Here is a 19,864-nt window from a genome sequence, read left to right on the forward strand (position 1 = left end):
AGTAGCTGTTTATCCTTTATTCATCACCTCTGTGCATTAATTTATAAAACCCTGCGAGGTCACTAAGTCAGCCTCAGGTGAGAAAATGTATCCCATGGTTTACCATAGTCAGAGTTTCCCATAATATAGCACCTAAGACAGCAATTTTCCATTGAACAGGCCAGAGCCTACAAACGGCATATTCAGAGGTGGTCAAATGGTTTTTTCTTCAGCATTCTAAGGCATTCTCTACATCAGAAAGGGCTAAAGTCAAAAGAACGGTACAATTTTTATTGAATGTTATGGGTTGAATTGTGTCTCCCCAAAATTCGTATGTTGAAGTCCTAACCCCCAGTACCTCAGAATGTGACTGTATTTGGAAACAGGTCTTTTAAAAAATGTTTTAAATTTAAAAAATTTTTTAATTAAAATTTATTGGGGTGACAATGGTCAACAAAACTACATAGGTTTCATGTGTACAATTCTATAATACATCATCTATATATTGCATTATTTGATCACCATCCAGTCAGTGGAGACTGGTCTTTAAAGAGGAATTATTATAAGTTCAAATGAGGTTATTGGGCTGGGCCCTGATCCACTGTGAGTGGTGTCCTTATAAGAAGAGGAAGTTTGGGCACAGATACCCACACAGAGAAAAGACCATGTGAAGACTCAGGAAGAAGACACCATCTACAAGCCAAGGAGAGAGGCCCCAGGAGAAACCAAACTTGCCGACACCCTCACCTTAGACTTCTGGCCTCCAGAACTGTAAGGAAATAAATTTCTGTTGTTTAAGCCATTCAGCCTGTGGTACTTTGCTATGGCAGCCCCAGAAGACTCATACACCAAATAACCAATATTTTCTCTCTCTACGTGACTATAAGCTGACAATGGCTGGATATGGGTGGGGAGTTCTGGCCTGCAATGTTTTCATGGTGGGAGCCCTAACAGTGGATGCCACCGTGAAAAACAGCTGCCTTAGTCCTTGTGAGAGTACAACCAGTGCAATGCTTCAGTCTAAGGAAAAGACAAAGCTGCTTTCAAAGGAACACCAGACAGTGGCCGGGACTCTCCCTGTGTGAAAGGCACAAATAAAAGCAGACGTGTCCAGGACACCTTGCCGTCTGCCCGTATTTTCTTTGGTCAGAACTCAGTAACTTGGCACATCTCAGTGTGTCATTTGTCAGCAATGCTGGCACCAGGGAGAGGCAGACATCGAGGCAGGAGGTCCGGGGGGCCAGGATGGAGGGTGAGGCCGGGAGGTGCTCACTGCCAGCCCTGCCCACAGGGCTTTGTTTGAAAAGATGCAATTTCTCTAATCAGTGTTTGCTGGAAGTGATCTCTGTCTGGCCTGGTAAGATTAAGGCTGTTTCAGAAGTAAGCAGGAAGGAATGTTAAATTGCTTGTTCGTCTCTCTTTGAATTTCTTTCCTGCAGGAAAATCTAACGAGTTGATTTTGAAAAAGATGTATGCGGTTGTGGTTCTCTGAGTTGTAACATAGTTCCTCCTGTATACGGTTTGTAATTTTGGACTGCTTTCTTTTTCGTTTCCTTTTTCTTCTTTTTCTCTTTCTTCACTCCCTTCTTCCCCTCCTCCCTTACCCATTCCCTCCCCTCCCTTCTCTTTGAACAGGGCCATCTTTAATATGCCAGTCAAAGGACACTTCCCAGCTCAGCATCTTGCTGCATTATCTGTCAGCCCCGATCTACCCACAGACTCTGTCCAGAGGTGGGGCCCCTGTGAAATAGAGGCCTGGGCTGTTGTTCTCAGCCCACCCGAAGTCGCAGAAACCAATCACAAACAGTTTGATAGTAGGAAGCAAGGGGGATGGAGGGGCCGCTGCTAAGGAATATTATCCAGTGTCGCTTTTCGGTTCTAATCGCCCTCTTTGTGCAGCTCTTACCAGCTACTGTTCTGGGCGGTGTTCTGGTCTAAGTTGGGCCGATGCCCTTATCTGACTTCTGAGACCAAATTCTTCTTCTGATTGTGCCCAGGCACGTCTGCCTTTGCTCTTCCCTAGGCCTCCTCAGGGATTGTTGGCGAGTCTCTGCTCCTCTGATCATCTGTCGTTAAGCAGGAAAAGGGCCAATTGTGGAGAAAAGCCCCAGGGCCTGCCCGCCCGAGCTCCCTGAAGAACTGGATCTGCACATGTGGACCTTGCTACTTAAGGGCTCCCCAAGAGATGGGGAGGGGACTTAGGAGGAAAGGGCGTCTCCATTATTGTGCCTAAGAACAAAGGAAGCAGCGCCAGGAGGAGCGTGCTACTATTAGCTCTCAGTGGGGACGGGGTGAGTCCTGGAGCAGCTGGGCTTGAAAAGCAACTCCTTACAAGAAGGCAGACTGGGTGTGAGTCCTCCGCCATCCACTTGCTGACGTGGGACTGTGGACATCTCATCTGAAAGCTAAAGCTGCTTTCCACTGTGTGAAAGCCCTTCGCACCCCCAGGGGTGCTGTGAGTGCCCGACGGACCGGACAGACGGAAAAGCCAGAACAAAGCGCAGTATCATGGGGCGGGGCTTGGGGAGGCCTCGCCCCCTGTCCTGTCTGCTGTCGCTGGGAAATCCGCCTCCCGCGAGTAGCAGCACGTACAACTGTGGGTACACCCAACTGTATACACCCAGGGCTAGAGGACAGCGGTCGGAGTGCTTGACAGGGAGAACACCATAGTATCTAGTAGGTACTTGCCCAGGTAAGTTAGGAAGAGACTTGAGCCAAATGCAATGCCTCCACCTGGCACAGAAGGTGGACCCTAATTTTCAAGGTTATACCAGTAGAGCGAGAACCATAGTCACAGGGTGTCTGTCAGCGGACTGTTGAACTAAATCAGAGGAAGTTTGGGGCCTGTGGGTTCAGTCTAGTGTTCCTTTTGCACAGGGTGGGCCAGCAGGGGTGCCATGAGATATGAAAGCCCCAGAAAGACCTTCTCTTTGGTCCCTAGTGAAGGTGTTATAACCCTCACTGGTACCCTCAGGTCTGCTCCTTGTGGCTTAGAGGCCAGGAACCCCTAGGCCCCATCATTTCCTACTGCAGTGGCTTTTAAACTATGCTTGCAGAGGCCCCTGGGGTGCTAGGGTAGCCCCTCAAAGGCATCCCAGCAGAGGAAGGGAGGGGCTAATAGGAGTACTCTCCCCTGTCCCAACAGAGCACCCAGATACATATATAACCCAGTTATATAGGTGGTTGACGTTTCTCTGGAAAAATATAGAGACTGAGGAGAGGGTTGAGATGAGAACTTTGTTAAATATCAGTATTTAGGGATGTGGTAGGAAAAAATGATGCAGCAAAGAATAACCCAAAATTGGGTTGGGACTGCCTGGCCTTAGAAATTTAGACAGGATTTCTTGGAACCCCACATTCCAAGTTCCTATGCTCTGTGCCATTTCTGCAAGTTTCCATGGGTAAGCCTCTTGTGACTGCATGGAGCTCCCCAGCACCTGCGCCCTGGGTGTCCCAACAAGTCATTCCTGCGGTGGACTGGCAAATTCAGCACCTCCGGTTCCCAGCTCCAGACTGAAAGCAGTGACAAGATTGTAGATGTCACTGAAGGTTTAGAAGGCGTGATGATGAGTCTAAAACCTGTGGTGGTAGATACTTCTGTTTTACTGACCCGCTAGCGGGATTCACCACTATGCTCGTTCTGGATGTGACAAGAGCTTGATATATACTTTCCGAATAAGTGAATTAATGCATAAAAGGTACTCTCTGTGGTCCTCCCCCAAACCAAGCTGTAGATTTGTCTTTTTCCTATCCAGTGCCTATGGTGGCCTCTGAGATACTGCTAAACCATGCAAATTCATTTTCCTCTGGCTTTCACACTCACATTTGCCAACCACAAATACATCAAACTGCTTAGCAGAACTAAGACCTTTTTTAAAAAGATCACATCATGATCCCTCCTTAGAGACGTTTAGGTTTATTAAAAACAAAATATATTTTTTTGATTACAAAAGAAAAAGGGAAAGTAATGTAACGCAGTAAAGGCCACTAGTATTGATTGAATACAATTCTGAAGCATGAAATGACTAATCGTAAATCTTGTTGGAATAAAAAGCTTTGTGTATGTGTGTGTGACTGTAAGTTACCACAAAGACAGAAGCAGAGGTTCTCAGCCTTGGCTGCCCTAAGCCTCCAGTGCCCAGACTTCACCTGACCTCTGTGGCTGGGACCTGGGCACCCATGGAGGCTGTGACAGGTGACTGCAGCCAGGACCCGGCGGGACTTGGGGTGGGCTCTGCAGAGGAAGGTGCCACAATAAAACAGGCGGTGGGACCGGGGGTCTTCCCTGTAGGGTGCAGTTTGGGATCTGGCCACTTACACACGTAGAAAATGAACAGTATGAACTCTGTGAGGCTTAATGGGAATAAATACCATGTCGTTGCTGTTTGCATCGACTCTCCCCACACCAGTGAAGGCTAATTCCCTTTCTGTATGTTGCAGCAAGGGACAAAAGAGCACTGACTTTGAATGACAGAGGCCTGTATTCAGAGGCTGTAGAAACATGACGTCTAGGAAACTGACCTCCCCAAACTCTACAGCCCAGGACAACTCCCTCAAAATTTACAATCGGTGCTCATCTCTTTGGCTCAAATCTATTAATTTCTGTCACCATAATTCAGTGGATCAATTTTCTAAATAGAAGATGAAAACAGAAAACCTTTTTTTTTTTTTTTTTTTTGGTTGTCAAGATGTTCAAAGTCTTTTCTTATTGGTAGACCAAAATCCTTATCCCTTCATTTATTTTAATTACCTCATCCCAAATAACTTCCTGGATGAAACATTTTTAAAATGGACAATCTCTGTCCATCTAAGGCCCAGTGTAATGTGAGTGCCATTTGGGCAGTCTTGTCTCTTGAGTCTTTAGCACCAGGTTTGCAAGACATTTTCGTTGAATGATAAGTCAGACACATTGGCTTGCTGCATAGTTTCCCAGAACTTGATGCCCACATTCCTCTTAGCATGCCGGGAACACCGGTGTACAAAGATCTGTTCATGTCTCTACTTTCAGTTCTTCTGTGTACATTCCCAGCAGTGGGATTGCTGGGTCATGTGTAACGCCACCTTTAATTTCTTAAGGAGCCATCACGCTGTTTCCCGCAAGGTATCTCACTATGGCTTTAATTTATACTTTCCTGTTTGTTATTGAGATGGAGCATTTTTCATATTCATTGACCACATGGATCTCCTCCTTTGTGAAGTGCCCGTGGATAGCTTTTGTCCGTCTTTCTTTTGGGTTATTTATTTTTTTCTTATGGATGCAGATTAAATGGTGATATATTCCAGTCACTAACCCTTTGTCAATTACATAGGCTGTGAATGTCTTCTACCAGCTTGTGGTTTATCTTTCCACTCTCTATGGTATCTCTTGAGGAACAGAAATTCTTACTTTTAATGTAGTTGAATGTATCCGTCTTTCCATTATGATTCATAGTTTGTGTCCTATGCAAAAATTCCTTTTGCCCTAATCTAAGTTCATTAAAATATCTTAGAATATTGTTTTTCATGTAGTTTCCTCACTCACCTGAAATGCTACTTTTGCCATAAATGAAATATACACATATGCACAGGCCTGTTTCCAGGTCTTTTGTCATGTCCATCGTTCAGTTGGCATATTCCATGCCAATAGTATACTGTCTTAATTATCACAGCTTAGAAAATTATAACTTAATTATTGTATTTGGTAGGTAGGTCTCCCTACCTTGTTCTTTGTAAGGAGTGTTATGGCTATTCCTAAGCCTTTGCTCATCCTTATAAATTTTAGAATAAGGTTTGCAGGTTTTATTAAACATGAAGGAGGAGGGTGTGGGGAAGGCAGGGATGAAGAAGGTGGAGAAGAAAAAGAGGGTTGAAAACAACTGTGTAGGAATTTTATTTTTAATTTATCAAAAAGAACCTTTATTACTTTTATAACAGCCTTTTATGTTCTTATGCTTCCTTGCCAGATGCCTTTGGAGCAGGTGCTTTCTGGGCTGGAGCTTTCGGACCCTTCTGAGCTTTTGGAGGCACCGCCTTCTGGCCTGCAGCTTTCTGGGCAGGAAACTTCTGGGCTGGAGACTTGTTGCTGCAGCAGCCATCTTTTTTGCTGGAAACTTTGCAGTAGCTGCTGCAGCTGCACCTTTAGCAGCAAGCACTTTTTTGGGAAAATCTTTCAGGAAAGCTGCCTTTTGAAGCTTCCTAACTTCAAGTTTGATTATTTGGTTCTTCATTTTCTTTGCCTTCATGACTTTGTAACGATCAAAGTCTGTCATCTTGGCTTTCTTTTCTCTGGCTTCACTCTTGGCCCATCTTGTGGCTGCCCATTTTGTATTGATATCTGCCTTCTGTCTGGCTTGTTGTACATACTTCGCGGGCACTGCGTGGGAACTTGAGGATGAAGTCAGTGAGCTGCGTGCATTTGAAAAGCATCGCTTGTCACCTTGCTTGAGTGCAAGGTCATCAGCCAAAGCCCTGTTCTGATCAATAACATCCACAGTCGTGACCAGCTTCCGGCATGAGGCCCAAAGCGGATGGAGGCCACCTGGCCAACCTCCACAAAGTGCTGAACACCATGTTGGCCGCGTTCAGCAAGAAGCTGTGTAGGAATCTTTTATTGGAATTACAGTAAAATAGAGATTGATTTGAGGAGAAATTACATTTTAAGATATTGAAGCTGCCTAGTTAGGACTATGGAATATTTCTTCAATTATTTAGGTGATCTTTAATGTTTTTCAATAAAGTTTTACGGTTTTCCTTCATAAAGGGCTTGCATATTAGATTTGTTTCTAGGCATTTTACATTTTTGTTGCTAGTATATGCTGTTTATTTTTATTACCTTTTGTAACTGATCAATGTAGGTATGTAGAGATGCAATTGAAATTCAGTCAAAATACTGATTTTGCGTTTAGCACATAGTGAATAATCATTTATTAGTTTTAATAATATACCAGCAGATCTTTTTTGGTCTTTCTATATAGACAATCATATCATGCTCAAATCATGAGAGTTTCGTTTTTCCCTTTCCAATCCCTATCGCCCCGCCCCCACGTCACTGCACTGGCAGACAAGTTCACTGCACCTCCCTAACAAGGTGACTTCAACATTTCTCTTTTAAGTATGATGTTTGCTGTAAGTGTTTTGAGGTGCTTTAAAGAAAAATAAGTTAAGCTTATTAACATTGTTTTTCTTTTTTCCTCCCAAATCATGAATGGGTAAAATTAATATTATCAAATAATTTTTCTGCATCTGTTGAGATAATTATATAATTTTCTCCTTTAATCTCCATAAAACCACAATAATAACAGCTAACATGTATGTTATTAAAAAAAAAAGAACTAAAATACAGGCATATAAGTTGGGAAGGTCTGTATTGAGGTAAATGATTCTGGTCTTTCTAGTGTCTAAGAAGAAGTAAGAATTTTGTTAACATTAGACTTTGTTAAGTTAAATAGATATGTGAAAATATTTAGTGTAATCTTTAAACCAAAGCTGTTCAACAGAAATACAATGCTAGCCACACATGCAGGACATTTTTATAATTTAAAAATGTCCAGGAGCCATGTTAAAAAAGGAAAAAGAAATAGGTGAAAATAATTTAATAATATATTTTATTCCTAATACATCGAAAATAATATATTTTCAACATTTAATTAATATAAAAATAATGATGAAATATTGTACATTTTTTAAAAATTTGTCTTCAAAACCTGATGTGTAATTTACACTTACAGCATAACTCAGTTTATGCTGTTCATATTTCAAGTGTTCAATGAATACATGTGGCTACTGGCTACTCTTAAGACAATCCAGCTTTAAACTATTAGAGCAAATTTTCAAACCATTAGAGTAACAAAATACAATAAGAAAAAGAAAAGGAAAGAAAGAAAAGCCCAATCAATACAAAAGAAGGCAAGAAAAAACAAAAAGATGCAATAACATGGATGGACCTAGAGGGTATTGTGCTGAGTGAAATAAGTCAGACCGAGAAAGACAAATACCATATGATCTCACTTATGTGTGGAATCTAAAGAACAAAATAAACAAACAAACAAAATAGAAACAGACTCACAGATACAGAAAACAAACTGATGGTTGCCAGATGGGAGGAGGGTTGGGGGGGCTGGGTAAAAAAGGGGAATGGATCCAAAAGTGCAAACTGATAGTTACAAAATAGCCACAGGGATGTAAAGTACAGCATAGAGAATATGGTCAATAATATTGTAATAACCATGTATGGTGCCAGGTGGGTACTAGACTAATTGGGGGATCACTGCATAGATTATATATATATGTGTAACTAGTATGCTATAACCCTGAAACTAATATAATACTGAATGTCGACTGTAACAGAAAAAAATAAGTAATTTTTAAATAAATATTTTTTATAAAGAAAAAAAAATTTATTTGTAAGGGTTCTCTCTGTACCAGGAAGAGAAGGTGACCAAATCATAAGAAACTCTTATCAATAGAGAAGGCGCCAAGTTAAATCTGTATAATGAACCTTATTCTTGTTTACCACATTTTTCCTGGTCACCTCTCCACAAGTGACTTTCCCCACACTCTTCTCTGTTTTTCTGAAGATGACATTTAAGCCTGAATTCTAAGCCACCTCTGAGAGTTACTCATTTTTCCTTAATTATCTCCCAGGTATACACAAGGTATACATATTAATAAATTTCTATTTTAAAAAAACACTAAAACAAACAATGAGGAAAACCAGAAAGCAGGAATAAATTTGAATATATCAGTAATCAAATAAATACACGTGGTTATACTGTAAAATTAAAAGACAAACATTGATTAAGTTTTACAAATCCAACTGTATGCTGCTTTTAGGAGACTCATTTTAAAATTTCAAGGCAAAGCTGAAAATAAAAAGACACAAAAGTATACTCCAAGCAAATTCTAACCAAAACAGACTTAAAGCATAAAGACAAAAATAGACATTACTACACATACAAACGGAGGCTACAAAATGATGAAAGATTTAACTTATCAGGAAGATACAACAATCCTAAACTTGGTGTGACAAGTAAAGTTTACAGTCTTAAGTGCTTACAAAAGAAGAAAAGCTCAAATTGAATGAGCTAAGCATCCAAATTGAGAAGTTAAAAAAAGAAAAAAAGAATTATAGAGTAAAACCCGAGTAAAATAAAATCATAAAGATGGCAGAAATTTATGGAATATATAACAATCATACAATGAAAAGGATCGATAAGGCTAAGAATCTTCCTTAAAGTGCTAATAAAATAGATCACACTGGCAATATTAATCGGGAGATAAGGAAGAAAGCAGAAATAAATAATATTAGTAATACAGTGGGGCTATGACTATAGATGCAGCAGTTTAAATATAATATGAATTGTTTCATGCTAATACATTTCAAAAGTTAGATGAAGTGGATAAATGCCAAAAGAAATACACATCATCAAACGTGACCTAAAAAGGAATGGAAAACTTTACTTGTTCTATAACCAGCAAAGAAATGAAATCTATAGTTCAAAAATCAATCATGGACCCAGATGCATTATAGGCAAATTCTACCAAACACTTAAGGATAGAACATTTCAATCTTACACAGAAAAGGACAGAACATTACTCAAGTCATGTTATGAGACTAGTAAAACATTCATGTTGAAATTAGACAAAGATAGTACAGGAAAAGAATATTGCAGATGGTTCTCACTCATGAAATTAGTTGCAACATTAAATATTAGCAAACAAAATCTGGCAGTGAGTTTTTTAAAAGACATACATGTATTTTCAGGAATGAAAGATTGTGTTAAAGTGAGAAATCTGATTATGTAATTTGCCACACTGGCAAGCCGATCCCTTCCGCCTGTAACAATCCCGGACCCTGCTTTCAGGGACGTTGGAGATGTGCCTCCCACCCACTCCCTGTGCTGCACCAGCTGAGAGCTATTCCTTGGAGTTGGCATAGAGGAATGCACCAGGGAGATTATCGAGAACACTTCCGATGGCACATGAGGCGGTGGGGCAGATATGAGAGTACTGGGGACAGAGGGCAAGAGAGAGGTGAGGACACTTGATCCTGAGGGTGCCAAGAGAGGGAGCCCAGAGCCAGGAGGCAGGCGCTGCTTCCCAGCCGCCGGCCCCAGGGCTGCTTCATGCTTCCCATTTCCATTTTTGTTGATTTGAGTCTATTCAAATTGGTTTCTGCTCCAATAATATTTGCCTAAGACAATCACCTTCTCTGCCTAGGCATTTCTACATGTCTCTAAGACAAAGCTCAAATTTTAACTTCTGTGACGCATTCCTCAACTGCCCCAGCAGATTTATTTGCTTCCTTCGATGTGAATCTGTAGCACTTTGTGTATAATCCACATTTATTGTCTAATTCCAATACCATGTGAGAAGCAGCACTGATCACATAGTGTAGCTATTATTTTTTAAGATATTGATTTCTTCCAGTGCCCGGCATGCATGTGTTAATAGTAGGTCCTCACCAGTGTTTGTTGAATAAATAATAACAGACAGGACGACGTACTGGGCACTGTTTGGTGTTTATGCTGATCATCTCATCTCACCTTTATGAGCTCGATACTGTTAGTGTCCACTGAATCAATTACAAACTGAGGAACAGAGAAGTGAAGTAAGTTGCCCAAGATCACACAGGGAGGCTAGTAGGTGCCTAGGATTCAGCCCCACACAGGGAGTTTCCAGAACACTAGCTCTCCGGATGCCATATTATGGTTTGGAGACCAGTCCCAGGAAACCATATCATCTTAATTTGAAACATTTATCACATTAGGGGAAGATTTTTCAAGGGGACCCTGTGAAATGAGGGAATCTACAGTTTACCTGTACACTATTTCTATGTTGCATACAAGTGACTTCCATGGCGTTAGAAGGCTAGGTCGGCTTCTCCTCAGGCCATTTTCAGGTGGGAAAAGCCACCGTAAAGCCAGCGTGAGATGGATCCTGAAGCTGACAGAGACACAGAGCTTCGAAATGGGTGGGCGAGAAGCATTGTTTTCTAAGCGACATTTTGCTCAGCGTTGCCCACACATGTCGTGAGGCTGTGGTCATTATCCATTTCTTTCTCCCTCTAGGATGTTTTCATATCTGTTTTGGAAAACAATATTCACAAGTTACGGAGTTCTTCCTGATTTCCAGGCACTGTGCTGAAACTCCACTACGTCATGCGGTCCACACAGCGTTGGGGAGACCCCGCGGGATCCGACTCAGACCTGCGGTCCTGCCTGAGTTCCACGCGGCCTGTGAGGTGTGTCCCGCGCTGTGCGGCCCACTGGGTGTCTGCTTGTCCCGAACCGGGAAGGCGGAAATCGCTGCTTGCCTTCGGTAGCGGTGACCGCCTCTGTGACCAGGGTCTGTAGGATGGGCGCCCCCCGGAGCACAGGGAGAGGGTGCTGTCGCATCCTCTGCTCAGATTCCAGGGTGCACAACCCTCTTCCGCAGCAATAAAGGCCGCTCTGTGTGGGGGTCGCTGGGAGCTGAGCCTGCGATGCACACATTTCTCCAGTCTTTCTTGAGGATCGCAAAGGGATCTCATTTAAAACGGAATGGAGCATCGGTTTGAATGATGCCAGTTAGAGGGGAGAGAGACCTTGCAGATTTTGTGGGCGAGCCAGACAAAGCAAGTTGCACACACCAGGTCAAATTCAAATTCGGGCTTTCTCAGTCACTAACTCTGTAAATTGGTAAGTCATGTAGTTGCTCCTGTTTCCCCCATTCATTAATTGCCTGCTTTCCCCATCTGTAAAATGGGACTAGTATAGTAATGCTTAATTTGCAGTTATGGGAATTACATGAGAAGATGCAGCCCAATCGTTCGCAGGTGTTCATTTACTGAGAGTTGTCACTCTAGAGTATTTGTAAGATCCAGCATGGTTTAGAGACAGGAGCACAGGTAGGTTTTGTTGGACAATTCAGAATTCAGCTGCCAAAATGAAGGAAAGAAAAGTCCAAGGGAAATCATTTTATCTCTTGAATGTGTTTCTTTAAAAAAAAAAAAAAAAAGGAAGAAAGAAAGGAGACTATTTAGGTCACGATGTGTGGATTAATAGCTGAGTGTTACTAAAGGACTGGAAAGTGACGTGCCCAGTTATCTGGTCACCTTTAAAATAAAGGCAGTTAAACACACCCCAAGGGAGAATTTCTAGACACTGTCTAATTAAGGACAGCACGCAGCCCGGAGAACCTCGTGGGCCAGTTTCTCACTCGTCTGCTCCCTGGTCCTGGAGGGACAGGCTGCAGAAATAAAATCACTGAAGTATCACATGTATCACACTTTTCCTCTCTCCCTTTGAAACCTCCTGACTGGTGTTCCGACCCCAGACCTAAGGAATGGCATCCAGGAGAGGGATACTGGTGAGCATTGACACTGGAGCGGTGACATCATCGTCAGCCTTCCAGGACCTCGTGAGGGGGACACAGTGCCCTTCATTCTTGAAGAAAAAAACATTCACGCAACTGACACCACTGGCAACTAGCCTGGAGGTTTTATCAATCCCCTCTGTTCTGTGCTTCCCCTTTTCGCCAGGCTCCTGCAGATGGTGTCGGCCCCACGTGTTCCCCTGCGGCTCCCAAGGCTGGCGACCTCGTTCTGCCCTCTCTCCTGGGTTCCCATTCAGGCAGAAATCCCACTGGATTCCTTTGGGAAGACAGGCCTCACTGGCAGGTATTGTGCGGGGCTGAATGGGCCCAGCTGCTCCGTGGCGTTTTGATTGATGAGAGTCCGATGGAGACCTTTTAAAACCCGATTTCTTTTGGAAAGGCATCTTGGAAAATCACTCTGGTTTGTGTGTGTGTGTGTGTGTGTGTGTGTGTGTGTGTGTGTGTGTGTGTTCAAGTGTGTACCCTGCACACTCCCAACAACTCAAATACAATATCTATTAAATTTAATTGAATTCAACTAATGTGAATTTAATTGGGGGCTCTCCAGAAGTAAGGAGCAAAACAAATTCCACATTCCTGGACTTTTATGGAAGAGTATCCAGGCCTTTTCATGTCTGACACACACTAAAGATACTCATAATTTTACTTTGGATCAAATTTCCATGATGCCTCCAGTGTTTCCAACTCTGGAAGCTCACTGCTGTGCCCACCGCTTCCAGGCAAGTTCAAAAAGTGTGGCTTCACCCGCTAGGATTTCCCCCCCAAAATCCAACTCTACATTTGTCCCCGGCTATGCTGGAAAACCAGGCCTGGTAATTCTGGAACTCAGTAGTCTATACAACATCCAGGTGACAAGGCTCCAGGACAGTTGCCTCTGTGTAATCCAGTTAAGAAGAGAATCTGCCATCAGACATACACCCATGGCAGTCAAGGTGACTCGGTCAGGTGTCTCTGGTGTAAAGGCAAAGGGTCCCCAGTGGTTGAGTTATTTCCTTTCACACTGGGCATTTCTTCTGGAATAAGAAAGATGTGAGAACACAAAGAAACTCATTCCAGTTCGTGGCACCACTAGACAATGAGTTAAGAAATCCATTTCCTGATTTTATGTTTTTTGTACAGTGTAGTCATCTCATGACACTCTTCTCATTGAGGATGTCCCCCTGTACTCCCCAGTTCCTACCCAGTGCTAGGTTTCAAAGACACTCGTGATGACCTCACAAGGGGATGCCCTCAGGACTCAGAGAAAGGGCACCGTTTGAGAGAGACGAGTGAGAACTAACACAGCAGTTAGGAGCCACCTGTCCCCCAAGAGATGATGCGGAAGGTGCTAGCCCCTAAGCCCAGTGGAATAAACAGCTCATACATACCCTTGGGACTGGAATGTAACTCCAAGCATGCACCCCAACCAACTTGGGTAACCCATATCTGAATACAAGACATATTGACACGGGGGTGTGATCTGCTCACGGAACCTGGAAAAATGGGGAAGCAGAGTCAGAATGTGGGTTTTCCTGTCCTATACAGGGGGAGGATGTCCTCATTCCAGAAGAAAGCTCTTATTCCGTAGCCAGAATGCCTCCAAGGGAGAGAAGCACACTTCTTTGGCCCACTTTGGGTGGCTAGAAACATATCTTGGAGGCCGCCTGTTCCTCTTGCTTTCCTTTGGTGCTCCAAGCACAGTCTTCTGACCCGAGAGCTGGTGTTCTCAGTCATTCACCCCTGGGCTGTTCTAGGGAGATGGCAGCTCACATTCTCTATCTGTGAACACTTCTCATTCTACAGACTGAATTGGCCTATCAGTCTGCACCATGTGAATTGGTTGGTTGCAGAGATAAAATTGTGAGCAGATTATTGCAAACACACATTTGCTCTGATAATTACAACTTGAAGTGGGGTCAAACGTCAATGGCCTGGGTTCTCGCACCCATTCCATCTCTATCTAGCATCACTCCCTGGGCATCTTAGTTTGGGTTTCCCAAAGACAGAGTCTGAAACAAGGATTTGGGACCAGTCACTTATTTGAGAGGTGGTCCTAGGAAGAGTGGGAATAAGGAGAAAGTGGAGGGAGAAAAGCCAGTAAAGGGGTGCTAATGGCTGGGCCATGCTGGGGCACAGGGGTTCAATCCCTCTGGCTGCTTCAAGGAACAGTGTAGAACCACCTCAGTGTTGTCCATCCGAGAGACGCGAGCAACCCAACAGTGCCACCTGCTTTTGTAGAAGTTGGCCCTGTACCCTGGCTTCTCTGTGGGCGAGGACTAGAGAAATGATGACCGAGGGAAGTCTTTAGCTTCTGAGAACCCTCTGCTGAACTTTCAGACCAACTCAGAAGTGGGCAGGGGCATTGGCAGCACCTGCTTCGGGGTCCTAGGCTGTTCGTCAGTAAAATGAGGGCGTGGAACAAGAGCATGTCTCCGGCTCTCTTCATCCCTCATAACCTCTGCACAGCCCTTTCCACCACAGACGTGTTCCATGGCAAGGAGGCAGCCATCTGCAAGCCAGGAAGAGGGCCCTCATCAGAAACTGAATCAACCAAAACCATGATCTTGGACTTCCAGCCTCCAGAACCGTGAGAAAATAAATTTCTGTGGTTTAAATCACCCAGTCTGTGGCATTTTGTTATGGCAGCCTGAGCAGACAAATGCACAGCCTAAGTGTCCATAGAAGATGGATGGATAAGCAAAACGTGGTCCATCCATACAAGGGACTATTAGTGAGCCTTAAAAAGGGAGGACATTCTGACACCTGCTACAACATGATGCTGAGTGAAATAAGCCAGATACACGCACACAAAACGCTGTATGTTCCCACTTACAGAGGCACCTAGATTAGTCAAATTCATGGAGATAGAAAGTATAAAGGGGGGTGCCAGGGGCTGGGGGAGGGGAATGGGGAGTTGTTGTATGGGTACAGATTAGAAAAGAGTTCTGAAAAAATCATCAGATTTGTTTGGAACCACAAAAGACCCCGAATAGCCAAAGCAATCTTAAGAAAAAAGAACAATAATGGAGGTATCACACTTCCTGACTTTGGCTTGTACTACAGGGCCACAATAATCAAAACAGCATGGTATTGGCAGAAAAACAGACACATAGACCAATGGAATAGAATTGAGAACCCAGAAATAAAACCACATAAATATGGACAGATAATTTTTGACAAAGAAGCTAAAAACATACAATGGAGCAAAGACAGCCTCTTCAATAAATGGTGCTGGGAGAATTGGATAGCCACGTGCAAAAGAATGAAACTGGACTGCTATCTGTCACCACGTACCAAAGTTAATTCAAAATGGATCAAAGACTTAAGCATAAGACCTGACACAATAAACTGCATAGAAGAAAACATAGGTACTAAACTTATGGACCTTGGGTTCAAAGAGCATTTTATGAATTTGACTCCAAAGGCAATGGAAGTAAAAGCTAAAATAAATGAATGGGACTATATGAAACTTAAAAGCTTCTGCACAGCAAAAGAAACCATTGACAAAATAAAGAGGCCACCAACTGAATGGGAGAAGATTTTTGCAAACAGTGCCTCCGATAAGGGGCTAGTATCCAGAATATACAAGGAACTCATGCAACTCAACAACAAAAAAACAAACAACCCAATTGAAAAATGGGCAGAGGACTTGAAGAGACATTTCTGCAAAGAGGACATACAAATGGCAAATAGACATATGAAAAAATGCTCAACATCACTAATCATCAGAGAAATGCAAATCAAAACCACAATGAGATATCACCTCACCCCAGTCAGAATGGCTATCATCAACAAGACAAATAGTAACAAATGTTGGAGGGTCTGTGGAGAAAAAGGAACCCTCATACACTGTTGGTGGGAATGCAGACTGGTGCAGCCGTTATGGAAGGCAGTGTGGAGGTTCCTCAAAAAATTACGAATAGAATTGCCGTATGACCCAGCAGTCCCTCTCCTGGGTATCTACCCAAAAAATCTGAAAACATTTAGAGATAAAGACACGTGTGCTCCAATGTTCATTGCAGCTTTGTTTACGGTGGCCAAGACATGGAAACAACCAAAATGTCCTTCGATAGATGAATGGATGAAGAAGTTGTGGTATATATACACAATGGAATACTATTCGGCGGTAAGAAAAGATGATATAGGAACATTTGTGACAACATGGATGGATCTTGAGAGAGTAATGCTGAGCGAAATAAGTCAGACAGAAAAAGCAGAGAACCATGTGATTTCACTGATATGTGGTATGTAAACCAAAAGCAACAAAAGAACAAGACAAACAAATGAGAAACAGAAACTCATAGACACAGACAATGGTTTGGTGGTTGCCAGAGGGTAAGGGGGGTGGGGGGTGGGGGGTGGGAGATGAGGGTAAGGGGGATCGAATATATGGTGATGGAAGGAGAACTGACTCTGGGTGATGAACACACAATGGGATTTATAGATGATGTAATACAGAATTGTACACCTGAAATCTATGTAATTTTACTAACAATTGTCACCCCAATAAATTTAATAAAATTAAATTAAAAAAAAAAAAAGAAAAGAGTTCTGGAGATTGGTTGTACCACAATGTGGATGTTTTAACACTATTGAACTGTACACTTAGAAATGGTTAGATTGTAAAATTTATGTTATGCATATTACATAGTTACAAAAAATTTGTAAGCCTAACACATGCTTACTGCAGAAAATGTGTAAAGTTTAAAACAGTTTAAGGAAACAGGTAAATGTTTACTTATAATCCCACCACCCAGATAGCTTCATTATTAAAATTTCCCTCTAGTTGCTCTGTATGTAACCCATATGCACACTTCGCCACTAGCTTGGGAAGCCAACAGTGCCACGCGCTCTGCCTTCACGCTACCCAACAACTTGAACTTCCTTCCCTAGTAGGAGTCGAGCCTTCCCACCACCGCCTTCAGAGGCCCTACACACCATAAAATTTCTGGGAGTCACCAAGATGGATTTGTAAATCTCACACATCCATCCTGGGGCTCACCTGCCCTGATTGCCAGTCACATTCACACCAGACTATGGCTGCTCCAGGTTCTCCTGTCATTTCTTGCAGTTTCATAATCAGCTTTTCTAGCCTGTGGTTATTCATAGTAGTTATCTACTGCTGGGTAGCAAATAACCCCCAAAGTTGGTGACTAAAAACGCATCTTATTTTACAGTTTCTATGGCTCAGGAATTCAAGAGCAGCTGAGATGGGTGTTTCTGGCTCAGTGTCTGTCATGATGCTGCAGCCAGATGGGGCTGCACCCATTTGAAAGCTCGAGTGGTGTGAGGAGCCACTTTCAAATGGCTCTCGTGGTTGGCAAGGCTGAGGTTGGCAGGAGGCCTCGCTCCTCCCTACTCCAGTGTCCTTGTAACATGCAGCTGGCTTCTTCCAGAGCAGGTGACCCAAGAGAGAAAGCAGTGCTGATGCACCAGTGGTCTGCTCTCTGAAGTCGCACTTCCTATATGTAACCATGTCCCATTACTTATTCACTGTGGGAGGAGACTACACAAAGGCATGAAACTCAAGGGGAAAGGACCAATAATACACACATATGGCTTAAAAATTACGTTATAATCAAGCTTATAATGAGAACACCAGTTGCCTACCAATGCTTTTACCCTATTCTTCTTTCTTTCATATTTCGAGATAATATGGTTGTAATAGTAACTCCTAATTCTTCAGTGTTTCTTATTACCAGGGACTTTCCACTACAGGAGATACGAAGTTCAACCCCTTACACTGTTTCTTCAGGCCCACACTTCATCACTGTCTTTGTTGGTTATGGCAATGTACATCATTTTATTACTATGTTCATGCAAATACCATTTACAATTAAGTCACGTTGTATACTGTGATACATTTCCTTGTGTTGTTTATTTTTCCTGGAGCTAATAATTGTCTCATATTTTATTTGCTTTGTTTTGTATGCACCTTTCATCTCCAAGATCTCTGACAGAATTTTTTAAAAAAATCTTCTCCAATATGTTCAAGTAGTATGGCGGTCCATTCACCCCAAGGCGTCTTTTCTGGAGCCTTCTGTCAGTTCACTCCTATTTGGTCTCCTCCCTAGACCTGCTGCACCATTGATTCTCTAGGATTCTCTTCTCCAGGAAAACCTAGGAATTCCTCCCCAGACCCCTCTCGGATTCTCTATTTTCTGAATACCCCATCTTCCTCTTTCTTTGCTCACTAATTTATTTTGGTGAAGAACATCATCCAGGAGCTTTCTGTGAAAGGGTACCTGAGATTCAAACTTCTCGAGACCTCACAGTGTTTGAAAACACCTTTATTCTATAGACTTAATATGCAATAATATTTACGTGGCTGCATTTAGAATTTCGTTTTGAAAATAACTCCCCCAGGATTCTGAAAGCATCCTTCCATGGTCTTCTACCTTCTGGGTGGCTGTCAGGAAGTTCAATGCCTCTGTCTTTCATGTTATAAGCATCTCTGGGATATCTGATAATTCTTAATGGTTTATTCATATTTAAAAGTCCCTACAATCCTGTTTTGGAAGCTGTATGCGTATGGATGGGAATTTTTGACTTTGGCTTCCTATAGGGTGACCAGGTGGGGGATGCTTTGTAGGAAAACCCCCAGAGGCCATGCACTGTAGTTGTTTTCCATTGGGCTCATTAATTTCCCCAGAGAAAAACCCTCCAACCTCCTGCCTATGAACATTCTTACCACAGGATGGGGAGAAAACTGGGATGAGGGCTGTCACTACCTAATGTGTGGACTTCTGCTTTTGCCCTGTGTTCAGCCACACCTGGTGTTTCCACATCCGGGGAAACAGTCACCTCAGTTTTCTTGAAGACAGAGGAGGGACTGTCATGCAGGGTGACATGCAGGGTCTCAGCTCCCGCTCCCTACATAAGAATGCAGGATATGGTGAGGCCAAAAAGGAACACCCACAGAGCCATAGGTAGGGGAGTCATACCACTGTATTCTCTCTGGCAGGTGGATTGGAGACACAGGAAGCAGGAGCCACACGATCCACAACCCGCCGTCCGCTTCTCTGCCAACCAACCCCACTTGCTCACTGCAATCCGCGCTTGCTATCTCAGCCGCCATCTTCTTGCTAGCCCCCATTTTGCTGCTAGTATAGCCACAGCAGTTATATTAGTGGCCAATGGCTCACTGGTTAGGGGACGGCCAACTAGCCACAGCTGATGGCCATCCAATCACAGTTGATGGCCATTTACTACCTGAGCCAGCACCTTTCCCCGGGAGGCTGAGAGCCTGGAAACTGCATTCCTGGCTCTGTCCCCACAGGGACAGAGCTTAGCTACTGGAGGAGAGAGGGTCCCTGAAGTATAACTACTCTTGTTAAATACTTTCATCAGAACCTCCTGGCTTGGGCCTCACCTTACCCCTGTTTTCAGAGGTGCCCGGAACCCCAGTCCCTGTGTTTTGGGGTTTGCAGTGTGACTCAGCTTCCTCCAGGCTTCTGTGCGGGTCCCTACTCCACATTGTGGCCTTAGCGTCTGCTCAGATGTCTAAGAGCCGCATGTCCGTCTGCTTCTGGCTCCCACAATGACAGCTGTG

The 19,864-nt window shown here is 43.3% G+C and overlaps 1 pseudogene; it reads right to left on the minus strand.

The window, feature by feature from the left end:
- Positions 1–594: 594 nt before the first annotated feature.
- Positions 595–6,534, minus strand: LOC148758171 (large ribosomal subunit protein eL14 pseudogene; annotated as a pseudogene).
- Positions 6,535–19,864: the final 13,330 nt, after the last annotated feature.

Source organism: Rhinolophus sinicus, chromosome 6 (assembly GCF_057876585.1).
Source record: "Rhinolophus sinicus isolate RSI-liver-muscle chromosome 6, RSI-T2T, whole genome shotgun sequence".
NCBI lineage: Eukaryota > Metazoa > Chordata > Mammalia > Chiroptera > Rhinolophidae > Rhinolophus > Rhinolophus sinicus.